Source organism: Dipodomys spectabilis, unplaced genomic scaffold, assembly GCF_019054845.1.
Source record: "Dipodomys spectabilis isolate Male_0828 unplaced genomic scaffold, ASM1905484v1 ptg000127l, whole genome shotgun sequence".
NCBI classification, from domain to species: domain Eukaryota; kingdom Metazoa; phylum Chordata; class Mammalia; order Rodentia; family Heteromyidae; genus Dipodomys; species Dipodomys spectabilis.
Genome location: NW_024870804.1, coordinates 1,760,593 through 1,780,046, shown reverse-complemented (window position 1 = coordinate 1,780,046; position 19,454 = coordinate 1,760,593). Strand labels below are relative to the sequence as shown.

The 19,454-nt window shown below is 42.0% G+C and overlaps 1 protein-coding gene across 2 annotated transcripts in view; it reads left to right on the top strand.

Annotated features, from left to right (window-relative positions):
• The first annotated feature begins 240 nt into the window (after positions 1–240).
• The window catches only part of Dcun1d3 (defective in cullin neddylation 1 domain containing 3), a 67,339-nt gene continuing 48,125 nt past the window's right edge, over positions 241–19,454 (top strand). For both annotated transcript variants that reach the window (XR_006148905.1, XM_042689797.1), the window contains exon 1: positions 241–419. The gene's annotated coding sequence lies outside the window, so the exon portion shown is untranslated. The remainder of the gene's footprint in view (positions 420–19,454) is intronic.

Sequence of the window (19,454 nt, the reverse complement as noted above, 5' to 3'; positions counted from 1 at the left end):
CTTGCAGTTAAAAATGGTCCCGTCCAGCTTCTTCGGGCTCACCCACCCCGAAGCTACATCTTTGCCCTTACTTGACGCCGGCTTCTTACGTCTTCGTGTACGTCGTAACGTCACGCCACTCATTCCCTCCCCGCCCCTCTCCCATTCTCCCTCCTGGAGCCGGTGGCCGGCGGGGTTACCGGAAGTGATGATGCAGGAGGCGATGGAGGGGGCGGGGCCTCGGGGCGGCCGCAGCCGGTGGGCCGCAGATGAAGAAGAGGCGGCGGCAGTGGTGGAAGAGGAGGCGGCGGCGGTGGCGGCGGCGGCGGCGGCGGGGGTAGGAAGCCTGGAAACGCGAGCGGGGATGGTAGGTGGTTTGGACCCGCCAGGCTGCCGTCGTTTCCAGAAAGGGTTTGACTGGAGGAACCTCTGGAGCAGCTGTGAGTTTGGAGTGTGTGTGTGTGGGGGGGAGTTGAGGCAAAGTGGGAACGTTGGGAGATGAAGGGGCGGGGGTTCGATTCCTTCGAGAAAGTGGGGCGGGGGGGTGTACGATGGTGAAGAGTGGAAACGAGCGCTCTGCCCGGACTGGTCGGTGTGGAAGGAGCGGCTGGGAAGAGGCGCCTGTGGCGTGTCAGCTCTGGGCTCCGAAAACTTAAACCTACTACCCCTGCCTGCCCACGGCCGGCACCCCTCAGCCCGGGGTCTCGGGGTCGGGGGCCGGAGCTGCCCGGGAGTGGGTGCAGACTCCGGCCTTGAGGTCCCCAGTAAAGGCTCTGAGGTAGGAGCCCAAGGGGGAGGCGGGAGGTCAGTCTCCAGCTCCCTCCGCCCTCTTCCCTCCCCACCCCCCACCCTTCGCTTTAATTGTTAACAGCCCTGGAATTAAGGGGGCTCCGACCTGAGGCCTTCCGGTGCACCTTTGCTGGCCACCGTAGCCCTCTGTGCCCGAGGTCATGGTGCTGGAGGCTTGGCATTTTTTATCCTGTTAGCGAAAGTGGGACGGGGTGACAAATGTATTGTTTTTGAACACCCCACCCCTTAACCTCACCCATACACGCACCCCTGTTTCCACTGTAATAATCTGCAGTTGGATGGAAGTCATGGTGTTCACCCATCTCTCCTTTATAGCACTTAGCACATTGGTTATCTGTTTTTGAATTTGGTGTTCAGCCTCCCTCCCAGATCGTAACTGCAAGCTTTGTAATACTTCAGTTACAGGGGGTTGTCACATTGGGAGCACCTCTTAGTGCCTCCTAGTTATAGATGACAATGACCATGATTTTAACTGAATGCTGGAGTCCCAGAGCCCTTACAAGGAATTATAAGTGGTATAATAGCTCAGGAATCAAGGTCTTGCTCTAAATACTTTTGTGTGAGGAATTTACATGTTGTCAACTCTTCCCAAAATGATTTGATGTTAGGCTAATTTTGGATTTTTGTGTTTCTCAACGCCCACACTTCATGATGCATTTGAGAACAGAGAACCCCATATTACTCTTTTGTTTCTACAGTTGGACAATAGCTCTTTTATCTCTTTCTCCACTTATGTGTCTGGCACACACATCTTCGATGACACAGTTGGACTTGTACTAGTTCATTTTATGTATTTAGCTGATGCTTTGTGTATAGGTGGTCTTAAATGAGTGGATGCGATGTGCTTCGTTTTTATTTTTAAGAATAAAACAAGTAATGGATTTGGAAATGTTTGAAGAAAGCAAAGAAGGATTAGAGAAAAAAGATGTTTGTGGATATTCTGTTGTTAAAAAGCAAACAGCATATTTTAGTGTTTACACATTTTTAAGAAATTTTTTGAGTCTGAAACTGTCTTCTAAGGTACTTTAGTAGTTTCTTAATAGAGTTCCTTTAATAGTTCCTTAATAGAGACAGTTCCTAAATCTTAGGGGTTCTTTGATTTAAAAGTGTGCATAAGTCTTGTCCTTCTGTAACTGAGCTTGATACACATTATTGCTAGAAGAATTATCATAACAGATGTTCTTCTGATGCTGGGAAGAGAGTCCCATTTTATTTATCAGGGCTTTCAGGGATAGTAAAACAGAGTGTTTCTTGCCTTAATTGTACAAGTAATTATGTTTAAGTGTTACACAGAAATACAAGAGTGACTACTGTGCTCACTTTAATTCTTTTGGAATCTAGTTTTCCATTGAATAAAAAAATCCAAAATTCATTCACTGGACATAGATTCACCAGCTATTTAGTGCCACCCAGTGTTGTAGGTACTGAGTGTATACAGATGAACACAAGTAAAAGGTATACTCTCATTTGCAGTTTATGTTGAAGGAGGGACAGCTGAGCAAGTAATCCTGATTTTGATTAAATGCTGAAGAAAATAAGTGATGTGGTAGAAAGAATCTGCCTGGGATGAGGGCAAGGGTGACCTTGTTGAAGAGTTAAAACTTAAACTGAGCTTTAAATAAAAAAGAGCCATCCATGCAAAGATGAAGAGAGGAATCTTCCAGGTACAGGAAACAGCTAGTGCAGAAACTAGCTGGTATGAGCTTGGCAGGTTCCAGGGACTGGGAAGAAATGGTTGGGTGGGTGCTGGTGCTGGTATTGGTGGTGCTGGTATGCAGTAGTCATCAGGGCTTAGTAAGGAAAAGATTGTATAAAAAGAGTCGGAGTGAGAGAAGTGGAAGTGAGACTCCATCAAAGAAGAGCAAGAAGGAAAAAGATACAGAAAGTGAAGGTCCTTTTGGGTTAAATGTATTGCCTTCCCAAAAGTCTTTTCACAGATATGGTTGGACTATTAAATGTGTGTGTATGTGTGTGTGTGTATGTATTTTTTTTTTTTTTAAGTCATCCTCCTTGAGTGGGAGAAGAAACAGGAGTGGTTGGTCACCTGGGTCTTTTCTCACAGGTAAATCTTTGAGCTATGTATTTGAAATTCAGTAGGATGTCCTGTTGAGTACACACTTTTTTTCCTTAAAGCATTGTATAATAACTATTTGGAACGTGTTCTACTATATGAGTCTTGCATTTCTGTGTGAATTTAAGGTTGAAGTGTTATTAATATGCTCCCGTTTATGGCCATCAATATCTGTTTCAAGTTGGTTTTTGTGGAAGGCAGAATTGATGTTGCAGTTGTGCTACTATTGTCTGCTCTTCCTGATGACTGGAAACACTAAGCTAAGATGTAGGCTGGTGCTAAAAGTTTACTCAATGGATTACATTAGGTAATGACCATTATGGGACACATTTCCACTATGTTGGAATCTTTGAGTTGGCATTTTACCAAGGGAGGTAACCTGCTTTCCTTTTGTTGGGGGCATCCATCTCTAATAGTCTGTTCCTTTTCAGCTTCACCTTGACCAGACTGTCCACTTGAGAGACCTAATCTACATTGCTTCATTTGGCTCTCTTGAGCCATTATCATGGTGGGCCAAAGAAAGGGATATTGTATGCTTTTTTTCTTCTTTTAAATCATATAAAAGTGATTGGTTGCTTGAGTTATTTGTAGTAAGTCCAAGTCTTAGAAATGTTAAATTAACAAAACAAAACAAAAATCTTTTAGCTTCAGGGAAAGACAAGAATCAGAAACTGATGATATGTTATCTGTTTTAGATTGTAGTACTGTAATAACACCTGTAGGTGGATTGTCAGAACCAACTTGAATAGAGTGATTTGGGCAAGGTAACAAAAGGGATGCAATGGGGCCTGCTTTTAAATACTGAGTTCTGACTTGAATACAAATAGAAAGTCTTAGCAAGGAAATGACTCAAGTGAGCAGCTCGGAGTAGGCAAATAATAGACTGCACCCTCTGTTCTAAAGAATAGCTCAAAGGAATATATGTGTGCATCTGTCTATCTATTTGGCTTTGGCTCAGGTTAAATACTTGGACTCAACTTTGTGTGTTTATTCTCTGTCCAGTGGATTATTAAGTTATCCACTATTCATCCTCATTTTAGTGGTTTATTCTAACTCGAGTATGAAAATATTCTGTAGGCTGAAATTTCCATCAGGTACTTGGGAAACTGAAGGCTCTTTGCTAATCTTTGAAAGGGGGTGGATAGGTAGGAGGGGACTTGAGCACAGGGAAAAGCCATAGACTTCTATGTCATCCCCTACTTGTGTATAGGGAAAGAGTCTGCAAATCTAAGTGAATTTGGAGTCTTGGAACTGAGTTGGCTTTTTAATCCTAGGGTATCAGTGAATTTGTTTCTTAAAGTTTGGGTGTTTTTGGACATTATCCTGAAAGTTGTGAAACATAGAAAGCCAGCTGATACCCCTAGCAATTGTACTTGTAAGTGGTTTTGCATTGCATTAGATGGTTTAGAGTTACTCTGATTTTGCTGCTGTTTTGATTTATGTTCTGTAGTAAGGAGAGTTAATTGTATACTGGCTGTCAGTTATTTTGAGGTGAAGAAATGGCAACTCAGATAGAAACAATGCTAATTATGTGGTAACTCCTGTTTCCCCAGCTCTTGATAACTCGCAATTACCTCTTCCTGTCTTTTTACAGATGTCCATATCAGCATCAGTTCTTCCTAATGTACTGACAGTGTTCTGGAGCTCTTTGCACAAGAGACCAGGGTCAGTTGAATTGTCCTTCAGTTCAAGTCTAGTTTCACTAGTTCTTGTGTCTGTTTTTCTAGGTGACAGAGAGTCCTATTTCTTTGGGGTAAAACTGGAGGGTTGGAGGTGGGGGGGGGCATCACGAGTGAAAGCTTGGAAGTGGCTCAGACTGAGCCACTGAGAAAATGGCAGGTGAAAATGCCCAATCATCTTTTTTAAGATGAGTGTAAATGAGTCCTTACTTTAATACTATATATCAGAATAGGGAAGCCCAGCGAATCAGTTTTGAGGTGCTAGTTAGCCCATGTGACAAAATAAGTCATCTAGCCTAGTACCTGCATGCATTCTGATTTATAGCTAGGCAGACATGATGACGCCTGACTTCCTCAGGATTTGGCCTTACTTAAAGATACCCTCACCATTAGTTGTACAAGAAAGGCTCATTTGGACATATCTTTGTATGCATGCAAAGCTCCTTTCATCACTCTCCCTCAAGTGTAGCTCAAGTTACTCAGTCAGGGTGAGGGCTTGAGTTCAAACCTATCATGGCCAAAAGAAAGGAAGGAAGGAAAACAAGGGTGGGAAGGAGTGAGGAGGGGAACATCCTTTGAGCTACGTCGCATCGTTGAGTTGCAGGCTGATAGGAAGAATAGGAATCTCATGTGTAGCTTTAGGAAGCGTCATCTGTATTCCTGCTTTGCCCTGCGTTGCCCAAACATTCAGTATGTCCATTACCACATTCCTTGACTGCGTATCTTGGATAGCACCACTGCATAGTGTAGGAGTGTTCAATATCTTATAATTAATTATTGCCTGTTTCTCTATGCCTGTCAGTCTAGGAGACTGTATTGGAAAGACCTATCCCCTTATTTTAGTAGTAGATTGTCTCTATACTGTCAAGCAACAGCATTTGCTAGGTTAACTCTTTTGTTATTAAAGGGTTTGGACTTTGATGGTGGCCTTAAAGTGAGTACCAGAGCTTGAGTTCAGGGCCTGATATTCTCACTCCACTTTTTCACTCAGTCCCTCACGCTCACACTTGGCTTTTTCATTCTGGCTGGCATGCTACCACTTAAATGATACTTCCACTTCTGGATTTTCTTCTGGTTGAGATAAGAGTCTCTGATTTGTCTACCTGGGCTAGCTTGGAACTGCGGTCTGCAGTGATCATGTCTCAGCTTCCTGAGTAGCTAGGATATGGTATGAGCCACTGGTACCAATCTTAATTTTATTCTGAACAAGACTTAGGTCATATTGAATGAAGTTTATTCAGTTTCCTTTAGTTCAGGATGAAAACAGGAAAAAGTCAGACTCTTGCACAACTTTTAGTCTATCTGGTATGATACTATTTTTTAAGCTGGTCTTTGTACAGTCCTCTTAGGCCATTCCTGGAATATACTTATGGCAGGAAGGGTGGAGGGGCCTTTGCTCACTTTCTTCTATTTTTCACACTGCTGCATTATGCAAAACAGCAATCATAATACTCTATTCTATATGTTCAGATGCTGAAAACAGGTTGAAAAGCAGTGATTTTAGTGGGGAAACAAACTAACAAAGTTACAGAACATGGTATAGGCAGCTAGCTTGAGGTACAGACAGCTACAGGACGATTAATTCTTGACTTCTCAATTACACTGACCCCGCCAAGCCATTTATAGGCTCTTAGTAGGGTTTTAGTCTAATTAAATCCTTGGTCTTTGCTCTTTTTGGGTATTCACTCAAACTTTCAGAGCAGCCTTCTTTTTTTTCTTTTTGTCAGTCATGGGGCCTGAACTCTGGGCCTGGGCATTGTCCCTCAGCTCTTCATCTCAAGGCTAGTGCTCTGCCACTTGAACCACAGCGCCACTTCCTGCTTTTTCTCCTTATGTGGTGTTGAGGAATCCAACCCAAGGCCTCATGCATGCGAGGCAAGCACTCTACTACTGAGCCACCTTCCCAGCCCCAGAGCAGACTTCTTATAATGTGTCATCTGTGTAACTGTTATTAATGAATAATAGACTGAAGGCTCCCTAGTTTAGCAGAGACTGTGAGAAAGTCAGAAAAGTTGACTGTTTTCTCCTCAGTGATCACATTACATTAAGTAAGAGTTGAGGCTTTATCTTTCTTAAGGTCTTTTTTTTTTTTTTTGGGTCCGGTCGTGGGGCCTGAACTCTGGGCCTGGGCGCTGTCCCTCAAGCTCTTCGGCTCAAGGCTAGCACTCTACCACTTGAGCCACAGTGCCACTTCCGACTTTTTTCCTTTTGCTTATGTGGTGCTGAGGAATCGAACCCAGGGCCTCAGGCATGCAAGGGAAGCGCTCTACCACTGAGGCACCTTCCCCGCCCTTTCTTGAGGTCTTTTGATTTCTTAAAACAGGGTCTCACTATCTGGCCCAGGCTGGACTTGAACTCTAGATCCTCCAGCTGAGCCTCTTTAGTACAGGGCTGGGATTACAGGTGTTTTACTACCATGCTTGTCTACTAAGGGCATGTGTTGGAGAATGTCTTTGTAAAATATGGAATTGCATGGAGTATTCTTTTCTTAATGACCTGCTCTGAAATCTGATCAAGAAAACTCAGGTGTACCCCTTGAGAACAGTGGTTTTCCAGATTATGTGAAAACAGTAAATACTCACCATTTTTAAATTTAATTTTTATTTTTTGTTGGTCATTGGGCTTGAATTCTAGGCCTAGGCACTGTCCCTGAGCTCTTCAGCTCAAGGCTAGTGCTGTACCACTTGAGCCACAGCGCCACTTCCAGATACTTAAAAAAAACAAAATTATGCTGATACTGGGGCTTGAACTCTAGGCCTGACTACTGATCCTTATCTCTCTTCCCTCTCCCTTCTGCGCCCCCTCCTCCCCCGCTGACTTCCTTTTTTGTGTGTTTGTTTGGTGGTTAATTGGAGATAAGTTTGCCTTTTGGGGCAGGCTTTGAATCACAGTCCTCAGATCTCAGACTCCTAAAGTATTTAGGATTATAGGTGTGAGCCACCTGTGCCCTGTTTTTTTTTTTTTAAATAAAAATTTCAGTGTTTGGAAACAATATATTTTCAATTAAACTTTGCTTTATAGCCACTGGATAACTACCTAGTGAGTGCTTTTTTTTTTTTTTTTGGTTGGTCATGGACCCTGAACTCGGCCTGTGCTCTGTGCCTCAGCTCTTCAGCCCAAGGCTAGCGCTCTGCTACTTGAGCCATAGTAGCACCACTTCTGGCTTTTTCTGTTTATGTGGTGCTGATGAATTGAACCCAGGGCCTTGTTCGAACCCAGGGCCTCATGCATGTAAGGCCAGCACTCTATCACTGAGCCACCTTCCCAGCCCCTAGTGAGTGCTTTTTAAATGTTAGTGGAAACATCCTTTGAGCTGCATTGTTGGGTGTCAGGTGAAAATGCTGCCGGGAATCTCCTGCATACTGCTAGGAAGCATCATCTGTATTCCTGCTTTGCTCTGCCTTGCCTAAACATTTGACCTTTCAGCTAGAAAGAATTCTCTCAGTGTAACCTGTAGACCCATACCAGATCTTGTGACTGAGGATCTTGAATAGCACTATGACATAGTGATGGTACTCTAGCAGCATGGAGGTATTCTTCCTAGTGATGGTAGCATTTCTTTCTTTTCAGTAAGTGCAATGGAGAGGGGAATGGTAAAGTAATACTCTTTATGTCTTCTATCTTCTCCCTCCTCGCCCCCTAAAGTAGTAGGGCTTGAACTCAGGACCTAGGAGCTTAGCTAGTTCTACAGCTTGAGTCACAGCTCCCCTTCCAGCTTTTTGCTGGTTAATTAGAGATAAGACTTCCTTGCCTGGTCTGACTTTGAACCAAGATTCTTAGATCTCAGCCTCCTGAGTAGCTAGGATTACAGACATGAGCTAGTGGCACACGGCCCTCTGTGTTTTTTTTTTTTTTTGTCAGTCGTGGGGCTTGAACTCTGGGCCTGGGCGCTGTCCCTCAGCTCTTCAGCTCAAGGCGAGCGCTCTACCACTTGAGCTACAGCGCCACTTCCGGTTTTCTGGTGGTTTATTGGAGATAGGAGTCTCACGGTCTTTCCTGCTCGGGCTGGCTTTGAACCGTGATCCTGAGATCTCAGCCTCCTGAGTAGCTAGGATTACAGGCGTGAGCCACCAGCGCCCGGCAGCCCTCTGTGTTTTTAAGAATGTTTCCATGATTCTTTTGTTTCAGCAAATTAGTTTTTCTTTGAAATAAGCTACTTGTCGTCATTTACTCCAAGCAGTTGGTAATAGCTTATGTCCACGGGGAGACTTCTGCTTGGGGTTTTTAACCTTTATGAAAGAGGGAAACAAAAAGCCTTTTTCATAGATTTTCCATAAGAGAGGTTCAGTAAAGTTCTAACACTGGGTGCAATTAAGCATGTTTTTATGAGAGGAGAGTTGTATGTGTTTGTGGTATAGGGGCAGGATACCTAGGAAGAGGTGTGTTCTCAGTGCTCTAGCTAGGTAAGCGGGGTGGGAATACTAATAATGGTGCTTACTGAGGGAATAGTGGATAGAGAAGACTACTCATGAGGTCATTCCACACTAGGGAACACCATTCACTAATAGGGGGATAGGATTTAACTAAAAGTCCTATCTATATCTTTACTTGAAAGTAATCTTTTGCTATAGAGGGATGAATGCTGGGACACAGCCACTGAAGTTAAAATTGGAGTTTTAGGCTTTGCCCAAACTCCTGTGATTCCACATGCCTGGTCCAGCCACTTGTTTTTATATACACCAAAGAAAGAGACAGTATAGATGAGAGGAAAAGAAGGAGATTGTATGTGTGTGTGTGTGTGTGTGTGTTTTCCTGGGACTTGAACTTGGGTACTGGGCACTGTCCCTAAGCTTCTTTTGTTTATGGCTAGCGAAAGATTTTTTTTTTTATATGTCATGGGCTTGCCCTAGTTGGAGAGTGCCTGCCAATGAGCATAAAGCATCAGATACCAAGTTCAAGTACTGGTCTTGAACAAAAAGAAAAAAGAAAAAGCAAACATCTATGGACATAAGCTTCAGGTTTAAAGAATTGGAGGCAAGAGGAGAGGCATGCATAGTTACTAAACTGTCCAAGTCACCGAGCGTGTTCCTGTGGATCTTTACTCAGTCCTAACTTGGAAATTCTTCTACCCTCATTATTTTAGAATTTTAGTTGAGATTTCATTGTCCATTTTCTCCAACTGCCCCTAGGACTTAAACTCTTAATTACATTTCTAATGTTTTTGACTGATTCAGCGCCCCCCCCCCCCCGCTTTTTTTTTTGTTGGTCATGGGGCTTGAACTCTGGGCCTGGGTGCTGTCCCTCAGCTCTTCAACTCAAAGCTAGCACTCTACCACTTGAGCCATAGAGCCACTTCCAGTTTTCTGGTGGTTTATTGGAGATGAGTCCCACATACTTTTCCTGCCTAGGCTGGCTTTGAACCTTGATCCTCAGATCTCAGCTACCTGAATAGCTAGGATTACAGGTATCAGCCACCTGCACCTGGCTCACCCCCTCTTGAGATCATAAACCCCCTCTTGAAATCACCTGTTACTCTAAACTCAGTTCTTGTTTTGGGAGGGAAGTTGTTATCACTGTCCTGAGACAGCTCTGTTGTTCTTTTCTTTGGAGGAGTTTCCTCCATTCTCTCTTATAAATATGTTATAGGTAAGTCCTGTCCTTCCTGGATTCTAAGGTGATTGGAAAGTACTTTGAGCAAAGGCCTACAAAATAGAGGCAGAGATGCCAAGCTTTGTGGTCAATTCTTGGTCCCAAGTAGCCAGTGCTTTTCAGCAAAAGCAGCTTTTAAGTACCTATTGTATTTCCAAAAATGCCCTGGCAGCTACTCAGAAAATTACTCTCCAACAATTCCTCTGTGATACTACTCTCTGATGTTAGTATATATACTCTCTGATGTTAATGACTTTAGTCTCACCAGACTGCTCCATTTTAGATGCCATCTGCAGGCATTGAGTATTCCCAAGTTACCTGAACTTCTGCTTGGCACATTACATATTCAGGGATTCCCATTACCATATTTCCCGTCATGTTCGATAATTGGCTGGTGTGATTCACAAAACTCAAGCATCATATTTAGGATTCCAATTTTGTTAGAAAGATTGTAACTTGGTCTGAAATATAGCTTAGTGGTAGCATATGCAAAGCTCTGTGTTTGATTCCTAGCTCCTACCACCTTAAACATGTCTTGGCATGCCCGTATAGTCCCAACTATGTAGAACAGAAGATCACTCAAGCCGTGGAGTTCAGGGTAGTTAAATAGATGCAGGAGGGCAAGGGATGAGTTTTCGGTTACAGGACCCTATCCACTCTAGGTGTGTCACCCAGTATGATGTTCTGTGGGTTAGCTAACTTGGAAATTCTTCTAGCCTCATTATTTTAGACTTTTAATTGAGATTTCATTGCCTTATTTTCTCCAACTGCTCCAGGACCTAAACTCTAATTACAAATGTGATGTTTCTGATTCACTCAGCCCCTCTTTTGAAATGACAATGTGCCCACTCTGAAATCACTTTGTTACTCTACTCAGGTATGGCCCAAAGGGATTCAAAAGTAAGAAAAAAATGTGTCAGTTATGAAATTCCTAGGGTTTTAGGAAAATCCAAGGGTTTTAGGAATTGGCAGAAACCTGGGCAAACACCAGATTTGTATCCTATAAGTAAGAATAAGAATAATAGAAAAAGAATGCCTACAGTTGACATAAAATTATAATTAATAATATCTATTATTTGATGTTTTTGACATTTAGATACTGCAAAGTGAATAGCTTCAAATTTCAAGAATCAGACAGACTTCTTTAGTATGAAATGGCATTCACTCCCTGAGTATGCAGTACTTTAGAAGTTCACAGGTACACTAATGCAAGGAACCAGCCAATTTAAATAAGATGTCAGTTATACTAACTTTATGTTGCCGTCTTTTCTTTTTTTTTAATGCTGGTACTGGGTACTTGGGCTTGAACCCAGGGCCTCCAGCTCTTGGTTAGCTGGTTTGCCCAAGGACCTCTCCCTACAACTTGAGCCACACCTCTGGTTTCTGCTCCTTGCTGATTAGTTGGAGATAAGAGTACCTCAGGGGACTGGGAAGGTGGCTCAGTGGTAGAGCGCTTGCCTTGCATGCATGAGACCCTGGGTTTGATTCCTCAGCATCACATAAGCAAAAAGAAAAAAGCCGGAAGTGGCGCTGTGGCTCAAGAGGTAAAGCACTAGCCTTGAGCTGAAGAGCTGAGGGACAGTGCCCAGGCCCAGAGTTCAGGCCCCACAACCGGACCCCCCCTACCCCCCCCCAAAAAAAAAAGTACCTCAGATTTGTTTTGCTGGAACGAAGCATGACTCTTAGATCTCAGCCTCCTGAATAGCTAGGATTAATAGGCATGAACCTCTAGTGCCTGTTTTTGTTTTGTTTTGTTTTTGTGCTAGTAATGGAGCTTGAATTCAGGACCTCTTAGTTTTACTTGGCTTGTGGTTGGTGCTTTACCACTTGAGCCATTTCTCTAGTCTAGCATTTTGCTGTTTAATTGGAGATAGAAGCTCAGACTTTTATTTTCCCCAGGCTAGATCTGACCTGTTATCTTCTCTAGGTCTCAGCCTCCTGAGTAAGTAGGATTACAGACATATGGGTTACTACTGCTGGGCTTTCATGTTTACACACACACACACACACACACACACACACACACACACATATGTATGTATGTATATATTTTACTTACTGTCTAATTTTGTTTATTGTTATAGAGGTGATGTACAGATGGGTTATGGTTATAAAAGTCAGGTAAAGAGTGCGTTTCTTTTTGGACAGTGCCATCCCTTCCCTTACTCTCTCCCAGTTTTTTCCTCTTATCCCCACCTACAAGTTGTATAGTTGATTTTCAACATATTGTCCAGTGAGTAGTACCATTGCTGCATTTGTTCACCCTTTGTTCCTCCATTTATGACTTTTAAAACAGATTTGGGAAGGGCTGGGAAGGTGGCTCAGTGGTAGAGCGCTTGCCTTGTATGCCTGAAGCTGGGTTCGATTCCTCAGCACCACATAAGCAAAAAGAAAAAAGCTGGAAGTGGCGCTGTGGCTCAAGTGGTAGTGCGCTAGCCTTGAGCTGAAGAGCTGAGGGACAGCGCCCAGGTCCAGAGTTCAGGCCCCACGACCAGACCCTCCCCCCCCCCCCCAAAAAAAAAAAAAAAAAAGATTTGGGAATACTTGATGGATTCATTAAGAGAGTAGGTGTAGAGTTAGTCTGAATTTGAGTTAGAATTTTACCTACTTACCACTCATACTTTTTGTGGATGAGCCACATTATCTTTAAGTCTCAGGTTATCATGTATAGTGTAAGGACACTCACACTATATTTGTGAGGATTCAGTAAGATTTGAAGGTCATGGCACTATGTGTGGCATATAAATAAATATTTAGTAACATTGGCTATTGTTAGCTACATGGCACACATAGCTAAGTTTACCTGGATTGGCAGCTCCCAGGAAGCCAAGGGCTTATATCATTTTTCCTCCTTCCATAGTCAACGTATGGGGCAATGTATGAAACATTAAGTGTTCAGAGACACAAATATCGATCTCTTGGAAATAAACTTACTTTCTGGGTATCTGGGAAATATATGAGTGAATCTGTAATGGAAACTTCCAGACTGTTTCCAAAGCTGGCCTACAAGTCAGAGATGGAAAATCTTCCTCCTGAAACCTTATAGTACCTATATAAGGACAAGAGGCTAGAATGCTGTTGGGATAGAAACTGGGTTTATACAAGGTGGTAAATTCCAAGACAGTAATTCTGTGCAATCCCATGCCTTACTTAGTGAAATCTGTGGTAGTGTTATCTAACCCAAGAAAACTGACAAATTCCATGGCTGGAGCATAGCTAAATTGGTAGAGCCTTGCCTAGCAAGTATTAGGTTGAATTCAAAGTTCCAGTTAAACCCTTCCCCTCACCCCAATCTAAATGATACACATTGGGCAATGGTTTAGAATTTAAAATATAGGCATTGCCAAAATACCACTGGGTGTATTATATAGAATTTAAAATAACATAAGTATTAGTAGTGATGCCCTTTTTTAAAAGAATGAAAAATGAGTATTATGTTTACTCTTTTAATAGTGGTACCTTTTTAAAAAAATAATGAAAAATGAGTATTACGTTTACTCTTACCTTTAGCTTTTTCACCATACTTACATTGTTCTTTAGCTCCATTCACTCAGGTGTTAGGCTCACTATGGTAGGTATTAGAGTCTGAGTTAATCTTTTGGTGAGGGAAAAAAGGTCTGACCACTTCTCTTGTACATGGATTCAAACCTTCAGAAAGCTGGAACTCTATCCCATCTAAAGAGTTGACTTATACATTACTTAGTGCTGCTAACTGCTTTAAAGGGACAGTGTAACATGTTCCTTAAGATAAAGCTAAATACCAAGGCAGAAAACATAAAATCCCATTTCACTTTGTCATTCATAATGTGCCTAGTGAAAGTCTTGAAAAGACAAGCCAATAGTAGAAATGATGCTGTGTGTTGTGGGAGGTACGTTTGTTTTCTGTAAAACCCCAGAATAAAACTAAAATCTCTGTTACACAATATAAGCCAAGAAAGCTGATTTGAGGTATAGTTTGTTTTAGTTTTTCAGATTTTTTTAAGCTTAATTTACTGTAGTTTCTGGACATTTTTGCTTAACACTATCATCTTTATTTTTGGTTGGTCTAAGTTTTATGAATGATCTTATAAATTAATATAAAGGGCCATGGATTTTATATAGCTCCTTGTAAATAGTTTAATGTTTCAAATTTATTTTTTTTTTAATTGTTATAAGCTAGATGTCTTACAGCTGTCATCCTGGGTACTTAGAAAGGAGATCAGGAGCCCAGTCTGGGTGAAAATTTTGTAAGCCTCCATCTGAGGCTGGGCACAGTGGCACATCTGTCATTCCAGCTACAGCAGGGAGAGTAAATAGGGTAGCCACCCAGGCTTGCACAGGCAAAAAAGCAAAACCCTGTCTTAAAAACAATTAGAGCAAAAAGGGCTGGAGGCATGGATCAAGCAGTACCTTGCCTAGCAAGCATAAAATCCTGAGGTCAAATCCAGTACCACACATACAAGAAAATATTATAAAGATGATTACAAGTTGATACCTTTCTGTGTCCATTGATACTGGTCAAGTAGAACAGAACATTAACAATGGCGTAAAAATTTTCTTCTACTTCATCTATGTAGTGGCAAGATTTGTAGACCTTCCTAGGATCCCCCAATCCCAGTGCTGGGGATTGAAACCATGGCCTTGTGCATGCCAAACAAGTACACTTTATGTCTCTAAAGTATTATCATCTCAGCTCTCTACATCATTTCATAATGAGAGACTCAGAAGTTTTCTAATTGAGCTGCCTCAGGGTCCTCATACAATTTTGACTATGTCATTTATACTTGTCATTCATACTGCCTCCTTACCTGAGAGAGGTTGTGACCTGTGTTACTGGGAGTATTAAGAAAGGAAAAGAACCTTTTGTTTGTGACTGTATATTGCAGGATTAAAAAAATCTCCATTCCTATTAAGATCTTTTTTATGATATGCACCTTGGAGTGGGTTTATTTGAATTCTGCCTAAACAATTTACTTGGTCTTGGATATAAAAACCGCAAGTCCAACCTTCCTTAAGGTAGACACCAGGTTTCTGAAATAGTCTATGTCCTTTGGAGACTAGGCATTGATGACTGATGAATAAATTCTGAAAGGGGATGGGCAGGGGTCATGACACTTGACTTGGACTATAGGCTAGCCTTGGCAATCAAAACTAGAATGGAGTTGTTTATTTCCTTGGCTTAAGGAAATTGCCATTGGATCAATATGTCTTAGTTAAAATCTTTTGTGGGCATCTGAGCAGTTTGTCAGGCTTTTAAAGATTAGAGCCACATGAAAGATTATTCTTTCTAGTCATTCAAATAATTATCCTCAGGGTACTGTAATCTCTATAAAAGTATAAGCCTTTGAGACTACATATTTAAAAGGATAACAGATTCTGAAGACTCAGAAGAAAAGCTACACAAACATGGTGATAGAGTTCAGGATCTTTTCAAAGTATTCTTACATGTTTTCCACTCCATTTAACTCTAGTCTTCTCCTGGTAGAATAACCTTTCCATGTATCCAGAATATTTTTATTTGAAAAATGAAGTCTTTACAGGGTATTGGAAACTTGAACTTGCTTGCTAACTTCAAATAAGAAAATAAAAACCTCAAATTGGAGTCTTAACTGACTTTAAACCTCCCTGAGTCAAAAAACTAGGATTGCTCAATTTATCAGAACATTTGCTTTTTTAAGTGTCCAGCTCTCATCTATTGCTTGGCCCACAGAAAGAGCTAATAAAAAGTTATGCAACAGGTAAAAATCTTTCCAGTTGCCTTTTCTCCATTTAGAAGGAATTTTTCCCCCTTTCCTGTGAGTTATTTAGTCTAAGATCTTCCCCTTTCTGACTCGCATCTTCACTATTTTCATACAGTACTTAAATTGTTTCTCACTAACAAGTTTTAAAGGTCTCTAGCATTTAGTACTTCAAAAGTATGCATAAGGAAAAGAGCTTTTGATTTGTCATAGCAGCTTAACTCACTTTTAAGTTTTCTATCGGATACTCCCTAAAAACCAGATTTTGTAGTTTTCTAATTAAGAAACATATGAACAAGCAATGACTTTTCCCAGATGGAATGTTTATCTCTCATAGGGAACTTGTGAAACTCAAAACCAGGAAATTTTGACCTAAAAATTAAATGCTGTCAGCTGGGCACTGGTGGCTTATACCAATCATCCTAGCTACTCAGGAGGCTGAGATCTGAGGACTGTGGTTCTAAACCAGCCCAAGTAAGAAAGGTCTGTAAGACTCTTATCTCCAATTAACCACCAAAAAGTTGAAAGTGGGACTGTGGCTCAAGCGGTAGAGCGCTAGCCGTGCATAGAAAAAGCTCAGGGACAGCTCCCAGAGCCTGAGGGTCAAGCCTCACCAAAAAAAAAAAAAAAAAAAAGTGATACTCTCAACTTTGTATTCAAAGTGAATTGCATGTGATCTAAAATGTTCCTGAAGAACTGACCCTGGGATTTAAAACGGTATTTAAAGAAAATGTGTGTTTGTATGTTGCTAGTTATTTACTTAAAAAATTCGAGTACCCCTTTGTAGATTTTGTACTTAAGCATCTCATTATATAATAGGAACACCAGAACAAGTAGAGTTACAAAATCAGTAATAAAGCTGAGCACTGGGGCTCACACCTGTAGTATTAGCTATTCAGGAAACTGAGATCTGAGAATCATGGTTGAAGCCAAGCCAAGCCAAGGCAGGAAAGTCTGTGAGTTTCTATCTACCTTTAACCACCAAAAAGCTGAATGTAGAGCTATGCCTCAAGTGATAGAGTGCTATCCTTGAGCAAAACAGCTCAGGGACAGTGTCCAGGCCCTGGGTTAAAGTCCCAGGACTGGCACACACAAAAAAATCAGTGTTATAAAAATATATGATATAAATGCTAGTGCAGAGGAGTAGAGAAGGCTGGCTTTTAGTTAGCCCAGGGAGTCCTTTGGGAAGGAAACTTTGAGGTAGGGCTGAGTAAAGACATGTTAATACCAGCAGTGCTAATCGCCTGGGCAGAGCTATAGAGACAGTTGAAGTGACAGTCACACCTGGGAAGTGACAGGTGTTTCAGTATACCTGAGGGGTAGGAAAGTAGTGACAGCAGTTGAAGCAAATGCAGAAAAGCTAGTGTACCATGTTGAGTTTAGATATCATTCTGTAGGTGAACAGGAATACTATTTTTTTTTCTGTCAGTCTTGGGGCTTGAACTCTGGACCTGGGCGCTGTCCCTCGGCTCTTCAGCTCAAAGCTAGCGCTACCACTTGAACCACAGCACCACTTCTGGTTTTCTGGTGGTAAGAGTCTCATGAACTTTCTTGCCTGGGCTGGTCTTGAACTGTGATCTTCAGATCTCAGCCTCCTGAGTAGCTAGGGTTACAGTGTGAGCCACCGGTACCCAGCTAAAAATATTTTTTTTTTTTTGGGTCCGGTCATAGGGCCTGAACTCTGGGCCTGGGCACTGTCCCTCAGCTCTTCAGCTCAAGGCTAGCGCTCTACCACTTGAGCCACAGTGCCACTTCCAGCTTTTTTCTGTTTGCTTATGTGGTGCTGAGGAATCGAACCCAGGGCCTCAGGCATGCAAGGCAAGCGCTCTACTACTGAGCCACCTTCCCAGCCCCATAAATATTCATTTTTTTATATGCCAAGTGTTGAACTCAGGGCTTCAAACATGTTAGGCAAGCACTCTGTTACATCTCTAGCCCTATTAAATTATTTTGAATAGATGCACAAACTTTGTATGTGTGTGTTGTTCACTCCCATATCAGCATGAGAGACTGGAAGTAGTAAGTCATTTGTGAGTGCTCCATTAAAGATAGTAGAGGCCTACACTATGTCAGTCACTGCTAAAGAAAGTTATTTAGAACTTATGAAGCTTTGATCCACATAGCTCCACAGAGACCCAGAGAGATGTCAGTTCCACTATCTCTTATTGGTACCACCTATGCCATCTCTTCACTGACTTGGTTAACTGTGGCAGGGGAAATGATAACTGGGATGTCACTTTTCAGCTTCTGTCTGGTCTAGAAATGACCTTATACCCACCTGCAACAGATGTCATGTCTCCCTACCACCTATTAGCTAGAAGTACACATACATCCCTCCCCCCAACTGAAAGGACAGTTGGGATTGGAGGGACAGATGGGACACTGGGTGAACTCTCCTATCTGTCATAAAGTAGGGATTTATGTCAGTTTCTCTTTATCCTTTCCCTTCCCTTCTCTTTTCCTTTCCTTTCCTTTTTCTTCTTTCTCTTTGCCATCTTCCCAATTTTTTTCTTTTCTTTCTTTTGCCAGTCCTTGAACTCTGGTTTGGGCACTGTCCCTAAGCTTTTTTGCTCAAAACTAGCACTCTACCACTTGAGCCACAGCATCACTTCCAGCATTTCTGTTTATGTGGTACTGCGGAATCAAACCCAGGGCTTCATTCATGCTAGGCAAACACTCTACCACTAAGCCATTTTTTGTTAAATTTTGTTTTTGGAGACAGGGTCTCCTTATGTAGTCCAGGCTGATCTCAAATTTGGGTCTCCACACCTTATCGTCCAAAGTACTTGAACTATAGGTGTGTCCTACCATATCCTATATGGTATCTTATTTCTGAGCGGCTTTCCTTACCTGTAAGATGAGGATAGCAGGTAGTCACCCTAGGCTTACTAGACATATCTGACATACAAAAGATTAGAAACTTAAGCTTGGTCTTGAGATTGTTAAACTGTGAGTCATGTCTCATTGGAGCATCTTATCAACAGTTGAAAACAAAGTGAAAAAGAGATAGCATAAATAAGAGCTCTTCATAGAAGAATCCATATTAATTTGTAGAACTATGAGCTTTAAAAAAATTTTTTTTTTTTTTTTGTCTGCTGTTGGGCTTGACCACTTGAGCCACAGCACCTCTTCTGGCTTTGGAGTGGTTTATTGGAGATAAGAATCTCATGGAGACTTTTCTGCCTGGGCTGACTTCAAATTGTGATCCTCAGATCTCAGCCTCCTGAGTAGCTAGGATTACAGGTATCATGCCTGGCTAGATTTTTTTTTTTTCCTGGTACTGGTGCTTCACCCTTCCTCATCAATTGCTTGCTTACTTGGGGCCTTCCTGTTTGAGCCACAACTCTAGCTTGGCTTTATTTCATTTTTTGCAATTTAAAATTTTGATTGATTTTGACTGTACCATTACCAAGGCTTGCAAGCAGGGCCTACTTTCTGTTCTTAGCCTTTTCACTCAAGGCTGGCACTCTACTTCTTTTTTTTTTTTTTAATTGTGATGTGTTTCTTTATTTTTTTCTTTTTTTGGGGGGGGGGGGGGAGGGTCCGGTCGTGGGGCCTGAACTCTGGGCCTGGGCGCTGTCCATCAGCTCTTTAGCTCAAGGCTAGCGC